Below are 9,628 nucleotides of genomic sequence, written 5' to 3'. Positions count from 1 at the left end.
TACCCCACCAAATACATTGCTGATTCACATCAGCTAGAAAATGAAAACAACCTAAATGCCTTTTAACTAAGAGATAATAACATGTGATACATACACTTAATGGGAATCTATTCAGCTATAGAGAGATGGAGTTGCTGTGGAATAATAGTTAAATGTATGGTTTTCCTTAGTTATAATAAAAGATAAATTAGGTACGAAACTTTGGACTCATGAATTGGACCAAGAGCCCCAGTTACAGACCAGAAGGCAGGACTCCTACAGCAGGTCTGACCACCCACACACACAGGACCCTGTAACCTACAAGAACCACTCCATTCCCTAAAGCCACCCATCTTCCAAGACCACAATTGTTCCCTGAGCCACAGACTCTGCCAGCTCTGATTGAACCAAGAGGGCCAATTGGACTAAGGGTGGCTCCCTGAGACACAGACACGTTGGCACTGATTGGAGAAAGAGATGGGTAGATGCCAGTGCAACAACATAAAGAGCAATATGGTACCACCAGAACCTAGTGGTTCTACATCAGCAAGACCTGAATATCCTGACATAAAAGAAGCAGAAGAAAACAACCTTAAAAGTGACTTTAAGAATACGATAGAAGCCTTTAAAAAGGAAATGAAAAATTCCTTTGAAAAAAAAATTGGAAGAAATCAATTAATCCCTTAAAGAAAGTCAAGAAAACCATGAAAAAGCAATCAAACAGGCGAAGGAAACAGTTCAAGACTTGAAAACTGACAGACGCAATAAAAAAGACACAAACCGAGGGAATGCTGGAAATGGAAAATCTGAGTAAACTACAGATGCAAGCATAACCAACAGAATGCAAGAGATGGGAGAGAGAATCTCTTGCATTGGAGGAAAAATAGAGGAAGTAGATTCACCAGTCAAAGAAAAACCAAAGTCAACAAAGTCATAACACAAAACGTCCAGGAAATTTGGGACACCACAAAAAGATCAAACCTAAGGATAATAGAGATAGAAGAAGGAGAAGAATACCAGTTCAAAGGCACAGAGAACATATTCAACAAAATCACAGAAGAAAGCTTTTCCAACCTAAAGAAGGAAATGCCTATGAAGATACAAGAAGCTTACAGAATACCAAATAGACAAGACCCAAAAAAGAAGTCCCCTTGCCACATAATAATCAATACACTAAATATACAGAATAAAGAAAAGATATTAAGAGTTGCAAAGGAAAAAAATTTCAAGTAACATATAAAGGCAGACCCATAAAAATAATGCCTGACTTCTCAATGGAGACTCTGAAAGGCAGAAGGTCCTGGACAAATGTTATACAGACACTAACAGACCATGGGTGCCAGCCTAGACTATTATACAAACAAAGCTCTCAATCATCATAGATGGGGTAAACAAAATATTCCATGATAAAACCAGATTTAAATAATACCTATCCACAAATACAGCCCTACAGAAAGCACCAGGAGGAAAAATCCAACCAAAGGAAATTAGATGCACCCATGAAAACACAGGCAATAGATAATCCCACAGCAACAAATACCAAAGAAGGGAAACACACAACACTACCACCAAAAAATAACAGTAATTAACAGTTACTGGTCATTAATATCTCTATTATCAATGGACTCAATTTGCCTATAAAAAGACACAGGCCAACAGAATGGATATGAAAACAGGATCCATCCTTCTGCTGCATACAAGAAACATACCTCCACTTCAAAAACAGACACTACCCCAGAGTAAAGGGCTGGGAAGTATTACCAGTAAAATGGACTTAAGAAGCAAGCTGGTGTAGCTATCCTAATATCTAACAAAATAGACTTCAAACTAAAATTAATCAAAAAAGATCGAGAAGGACATTATATACTCATCACAGAAAAAAATCCATCAAGATGAAGTCTCAATTTTGAACATTTATGCCCCAAATACAAGGGTATCTACATTTGTAAGAGAAACATTACTAAAGCTTAAATCACACATCAAACCCCACACACTAATAGTGGGAGACTTCAAATTCCCACTCTCACCAATGGACAGGTCTGTCAGATAGAAGGAAACTAACAGATGTTATGACTCAAATGGACTTAATAGACATCTATAGAACATTTCACCCAAACACAAGAGAATATACCTTCTTCTTAGCACCGCATGGAAACCTACTCTAAAACTGACCACATACTCAGTCACAAAGGAAATCTTAACAGATACAAAAAAACAAAAATCAGAATAACCACCTGTATTTTATCGGATCACCATGCCTTAAAGTTAGAATTCAACAATAACACAAACTACAGAAAGCCTACAAACTCATGGAAACTGAATAATGCTCAACTGAATCACCACTGCGTCAAGAAAGAAATAAGAAAGAAACTAAAGACTTCTTAGAATTTAATGAAAATGAATGTACAATAAATCCAAACATATGGGACACTATGAAAGCAGTGCTAAAAGGAAAGTTCATAGCTCTAAATGCCCACATAAAGAAGTTGGAGAAATCTCACACTAGTGACTTAACAGCACACCTGAAAGCTGTAGAAGAAAAAGAAGCACACTTACCCAGGAGGAGTAGACACCAGGACATAATCAAATCGAGGGCTGAAATCAATAAAATAGAAACAAAGAGAACAATACAAGAACAGGACAATGAAACAAAGAGTTTGTTCTTTGAGAAAATCAACAAAATAGACAAACCCTTATCTAAACTAACCAAAAGGCAGAGAGAGAGAGAGAGAGAGAGAGAGAGAGAGAGAGAGAGAGAGAGAGAGAGAGAGAGAATCCAAATTAGCAAAATCAGAAATGAAAATGGAGACAGAACAGACAATGAGGAAATCCAGAGAATCATCAGGTCATATTTCAAAAACCTGTACTCCACCAAATTGGAAAATCTAAGAGAAATGGACAATTTTCTGGATAGGTACCACATATCAAAATTGAATCAAGACCAGATAAACAGTTTAAATAGACCTATAACTCCTATGAAAATAGAAACAGTCATTAAAAGTCTCCCATCAACAACAACAAAAAAGCCCAGGGCCAGATGGTTTCAGCACATAATTCTACCAGAATGTAAAAGAAATAACACCAATATTCCTCAAATTGTTCCACACAATAGAAACAGAAGGATCATTACCAAACTCTTTTTATGAGGCTATAGTTACCCTGATACCGAAACCACACAAAGATGCAACAAAGTAAGAGAATTACAGACCAATCTCCGTCAAGAACATTGATACAAAAATACTCAATAAAGTACTGGCAAACCAAATCCAAGAACACATTTAAAAAAAAAAATCATCCAGTTCAATCAAATAGGCTTCATCCCAGAGATGCAGGAATGTTTCAACATATGAAAATCTGTCAATGTAATCTACCACATAAACAAACTGAAAAAAAAAAAACATGATCATGTCATTAGATGCTGAAAAAGCCTTAGACAAAATCCAACACCCCTTTATGATAAAGGTCTTGGAGAGATCAGGGATATAAGGAACATACCTAAACATAATAAAGGCAATTTACAGCAAGCCAACAGCCAACATCAAATTAAATGAAGAGAAACTCAAAGCGATTTCATTAAAATCAGGAACAAGACAAGGCTGTTCACTCTTTCGATATCTATTCAATATCGTACTTGAAGTTCTAGTTAGAGCAATAAGACAACAAAAGGAGATCAAGGGAATACAAATTGAAAATGAAGAAGTCACACTTTTGCTATTTGCAGATGATATGATAGTATACATAAATGACCCCAAAAATTCTAGCAGGGAACTCCTACAACAGATAAACACCTTCAGTAATGTGGCAGGATACAAGATTAACTTAAAAACATTAGTAGCCCCCCATGTACAATATAAATGGGTCGAGAAAGAAATCAGACAAATCTCACCCTTTATAATAGCCACAAATACTATAAAATACCTTGGGGGTAACTCTAACCAAACAAGTGAAAGACCTGTATGACAAGAACTTTAAGTCTTTGAAGAAAGAAATTGAAGACAATATCAGAAAATGGAAAGATCTTCCATTCTCATGGATAGGTAGGATCAACATAGTAAAAATGACAATCTTCCCAAAAGCAATCTATAGATCAAAATCCCAACATAATTCTCCACAGACCTCAAAAGAACAATACTCAACTTCATATGGAAAAACAAAAAATCTAGGATAACTAAAACAATCCTGTACAATAAAGGAACTGTTAGGGACATCACCATCCCTGACTTCAAGTTCTACTTTATATAGAGCTATAGTAATAAAAAAAAAATAGCTTGTTATTGACATAAAAACAAACAGGTGGTTCAGTGGAATTGAATTGAGGATCCTGACACTAATCCACACATCTATGAACACTTGATTTTTTGACAAGCCAAAACTACAATGGAAAAAAAAACTTCAACAAAACGTGCTGGCATAACTGGATGTCGACATGTAGAAGATTGCAAATAGATCCATGTCTATCACCATGAACAAAACTCATGTCCAAGTGGATCAAAGACCTCAACATAAACCCAGTTACACTGAACCTGATAGAAGAGAAAGTGGGAAATAGCCTTGAACACAATGACACAGGGGACCACTTCCTAGATATAACACCAGACACTGAGATCAACAATCAATAAATGGGACCTCCTGAAACTGGTAAGTTTCTTTAAGGCAAAGTGTAGCTAGAGTTTTTCTCTCCAGGTCCCACCAAGCCCTGGCAGTCCTGTAGCCCATTTATAAAATAAACATACAGATGCTTAAATTATTTAAACAGTTCAGCCATTAGCTCAGGCCTACCATTGTCTAGCTCTTACTCTTATACTCAGCTCATTTTTGTTAATCTATATGTCACCACATGTTCCGTGGCTTTACCTGCTGCCTTTACATGATGCTCCCTGGACAGCAGGCTGGCGTCTCCTCCTCTCTGCCTTCCTCTTCTCTCAATTCTCCTCTCTACTAGTCCCGCCAATACTTCCTGCTGGCTACTGGCCAATCAGTGTTTTATTTATCAGTCAATCATCCACAGCACTTTCCCTTTTTCTTTTTTTTTTTCAAAAAAGAAGGTTTTAACTTTAACATAGTAAAATTACATATAACAAAACAATCATTAAGCAAGAATTACAGTTACAATATTAAAGAAGATATCCTATCTATCTTATATTTGTGAGTCTAAGGTTTTATATCTAACTTATCTTTTTTTTTTTTTTTTTTTTTTTTTTTTTTTTTTTTTTTTTTTTTTGGTTTTTCGAGACAGGGTTTCTGTGTAGCTTTGCGCCTTTCCTGGGACTCACTTGGTAGTCCAGGCTGGCCTCGAACTCACAGAGATCCGCCTGGCTCTGCCTCCTGAGTGCTGGGATTAAAGGCGTGCGCCACCACCGCCCGGCCTAACTTATCTTTTATCAAACTATCTAATCTTCAAATACATCAAAGACCCCAGGATATACTGAGAAATGGGAGAAGGATGCAAGTAACTTTTGGAAGTCTTGCAAGAGTAGACAGAGACAGCTGGCAGCCTGGACAGTCACCTAATGTTCCTTTGTAAACTTGGGTCATCTGTCTTTAGCTCACAAGCCTAGCGTCTCTCAGTCATTTCTCTTTGTGTCCTGTAGAATGTCTGGCAGTTTCCTCTGTGAAGCAGGAACCTGAAGGATCATTTCACCAAGCAAAGTTCAGTGGTCACCTTCCTATGGGTCCTGCATATCCAGTTGATCAAGCAGTCCAGGCAAGAACAGTTTCTTGCCCAAATGGCTATTTTTGTCAAGGTGAAGATAAACTCCATATGGAGTGTCTTTGATGCCCATCCTCCTCTCTGAAGTAAATCAGTGCTGCCAGGAATAGATATGTCTCATTGTCTAGAAAGTCTAAATTTTTAAAACGTTTTAAATGCCATATTCTGTAGGTCTTTGAAGTGTTTGAAGATTACCTACTTAATTGAATTATATCTATTTATACCTAGAAAACAACATGACTATAAGTTTGACTATCATAGAAGATTAATTATTAATCTGTATTTCTTAATTATCCATTACAATTTAAATGAGTCACATAAACAAAATACCTCAAATGAGAATAGAAATATATATACAGTATAACAAAATTAAGTTTAAACTTGTATCAATAAACTAAAATTCATAGCAATGTAAAACATTTTAAACAAGTTGCTCTTTAAAAGTAGATTCAATAATCTACCCTTTCATCCTATCATATCTATACCATATCCCCTTTTCTTCTTTAGAAAGAGATAGCATTTATAATCAACCTGATTTAAATAAAAATATTGCTGTTGTTTTTTTCTGTCCCACACCAGAGGGCTCTTCTGATATGGGACAAAAGAATTTCTTAATCTTTTTTTTTTTTTTTTTTTTTTTTTTTTTAGCAATATGTTTGGGTATAGAGAAGGGGTGAGCCAATTCCATCTCCAAACTCCCAAGCCAGCTTGGTATATTTGGTAATTTGGGCGTAGCTTCTCTTACTACTTCCTGCTGGAAGGGGGTGCTGTATCTTATGGGGACACAAAGAAAATTTTAGGAAAATGGAGTAGTCCGTGAGGGTGTATCATCTGAGCCAGTTGCCTTGAAACCATTCTGGATGTTGGATCATCTGGGCCATGGTGTCATTGCAAACATTTCAGGGGGTCTTGGCTGGTCAAACCTGATGTATCTTAATCTGGAACAAATCCATAGCCTCTTGTTTTCTGTGGAAACAAAAGCAGAGCCTCTTTTCCAAAGCAACATAGCCTTATATCCAAATTTTGAAGTCAAGGTACCTTTAAAATATACATATTTGTTTAAATCAACAGCTTTTACAATCAAATGCTTTTTCTGCAGTTAAAAATCCCAAAGAGAATACAATCCAGATTCTCTGAGTAATATCCATCTTTACACGGTTTATTTTTTTATACTACCTTTACTGTCTCTTTAAAGACTTTATTTTAAAAAACTATATATTTCTTTATATAACTATATATATATATATTTTCTCTTCTAAGCCTACGTACATTTTTACACACATTGTAAAGCATTTAAATTCTTGTTTCATCTGAATCTGTCTTATTGTGAATCTATTGTTTTAAACTGCAGCATTACTAGGGCTAAAATAGCAGCTTTGGCTGGTGGCTCCACCCACCTCAGCTTCCCAGCATGGCAGTGGTACGTTTACCGACAGCTTTGGGAACCATCAGTTCTTACAAACAGTGGTTATATGCTTCTATCAAAGGAACATGTAGCCTAGAAACCTTTTTTTTTGTACTAGCAAAGACTAAATCTACCATGCAGTGTAATGTGTCACTTGTAGGTGCCTCATTCCCACAATACTGCCAGTCAAATGTGCACACCAGGAACCTGCCAACTAGTAGCTCAGGCTGCAGCTAACATGAAAGAAACAATCATCCACAGCAGCAAAGGACACAGTCAATAAGACAAAAGGACAGCCTACAGAATGGGAAAAGGTCTTCACCAACCCCACATCTGACAGAGGGCTGATCTCTAAAATATATAAAGAACTAAAGAAACTAGATATCAAAATACCAAATAATCCAATTTTAAAAAATGGGGTACAGATCTAAACAGAGAAATCTCAACAGAATTCCAAATAGCCAAAAGACATTTAAGGAATTGCTCAACATCCTTAGTCATCAGGGAAATGCAAATCAAAACAACTCTGAGATTCCATATTCTACCTGTCAGAATAGCTAAGATCAAAACACTCCAGCTTATGTTGGAGAGGATGTGGAACAAGGGAAACACTCCTCCACTGCTGGTAGGAGTGCAAACTTGTACAGCCACTTTGGAAATCAGTATGGCAACTTCTCAGAAAATTAGGAATTAATCTACCTCAAGACCCAATGATACCACTCTTGGGCTTATACCTAAGAAATGCTCAGTCCTACCACAAGGACACTTGCTTAACTATGTTCATAGCAGCATTATTCATAATAGCCAGAACCTGGAAACAACCTAGATGCCCCTCAAGTGAAGAACGGATAAAGAAAATGTGGTACATTTACATAATGGAGTATTACTCTGCTGTAAAAAACAATGACATCATTAAATTGGGGGCGTAGAAGGGAGGGAATGAGGGAAGAGAACATGAGGGAACAGGATGCTTAGCTGGTGGAGGCATGGAGTGGGAGAGCAATGAAAGAGATATCTTGATAGAGGGAGCCATTATGAGGTTAGGGAGAAACCTGGTGCTAGGGAAATTCCCAGGAATCCACACTGATGACCCCACCTTAGACTACTAGCAATAGTGGAGAGAGTACTTGAACTGGCCTTTCCCTGTAATCAGACTGGTGACTACCCTGTCATCATAGAGCCTCTTCATCCAGTAACTGATGGAAGCAGATGCAGAGATCCACAGACAAGCATCAGGCCAAGCTCTGGAAGTCCAGTCGAAGAGAGGGAGGAGGGATTATATGAGCAAGCGGGGGTCAAGATCATGATGGGAAATCTACAGAGACAATTAAACCAAGCTTGTGAGAACTCACAAACTCTAGACTGATAGCTATAGAGCCTGCATGGGACAGAACTACATCCTCTGCATGTGGGAGACAGTTGTGTCCTTTGAGTGGGCCCCCTGGCAGTGGGATCAGGATCAATCCTTGGTGCATAAGTTGGCTTTTTGGAGCCCATTACCTATGGTGGGATGCCTTGCTCAGCCTTGATGTAGGGGGAGGGGCTTGGTCCTGCCTCAACTGAATGTACTAAGCTTTGCTGACTCCCCATGGGAAGCTTTACCCTTTCAGAGGAGGAGATTGTGCTGGGGTTCGGGGGAAGCCTGAGGGGAAGGCAGCGGGGAGCAGGGGGAGGGATGGGAGGGGGAACTGTGGTTGGTATGTAAAATGAATAAAAAAATTCAAAAATATATATCATTACATGTGAATATATATGTATTTTGAATGGAGTTATACCACATGGAGTCACAATGCTCTCCCAAGAGAGTTATAGACTAACAAAAATGCCAGTGCCAGGCATGGAAACGTTTCTTCAAGTTGTTAGGCAACTATGTGTGTGTGTGTATACATGCAACAATAATAATTAAAGAAATGGCCATGAATTTGACAATGAGTAGTGGACATAGGAAGAAATGAAGAGGGAGAGAGGGGTGGAAATGATGCAAATGCAATTACTCTTGTAAGAAATTCTCAACAACCAAAAGGTAAAGAGAGAAAGTGAAAATAAGAGTGTGCAGCTAAATTTGTTTTTGTTTGCTTTAAGTTTTACTTGGAAGTAGAAAAACATGCGAAACCCTACAAGGAGATATGAGGTCAGAGTTTGATTAGTGAATCACTGAAGGGAAAGAAAGTGGAGACAGAAAAAGAAAGGGTTAACTGAAAAAAGGAAGTGTAAAGAAAATCCTGTCAGGGTACACGATGAGAGCTGTGAGTAACCTGTCTACTGGGATGTACATATGGGAGGCACATACATTTGTACTTATGCAGTAACTTATCTTGTAGTTCTAGTCAGCAGTAGGATTTAGCTAAAAGGGAAGGGGAAACTATTCAGGGACATGAATATTCGGAAGTGTTCCAAAATAATGAGCCATATTGACTCAGGTTCTTTCCTGAGGTCCAGCCCAGACTAAGAACCTGGATACAGCTTGCTTCCTTTGAAGTCCCTCCTTATGTTTATTTTTAGTCATTGCTAACTTAAGGCACTTTTACTTTAAA

Source organism: Peromyscus leucopus, chromosome 20, assembly GCF_004664715.2.
Source record: "Peromyscus leucopus breed LL Stock chromosome 20, UCI_PerLeu_2.1, whole genome shotgun sequence".
Classification (NCBI taxonomy): Eukaryota; Metazoa; Chordata; class Mammalia; order Rodentia; family Cricetidae; genus Peromyscus; species Peromyscus leucopus.
The sequence above is the reverse complement of the archived record's forward strand: the minus strand, read 5'-3'. Positions refer to the sequence as shown.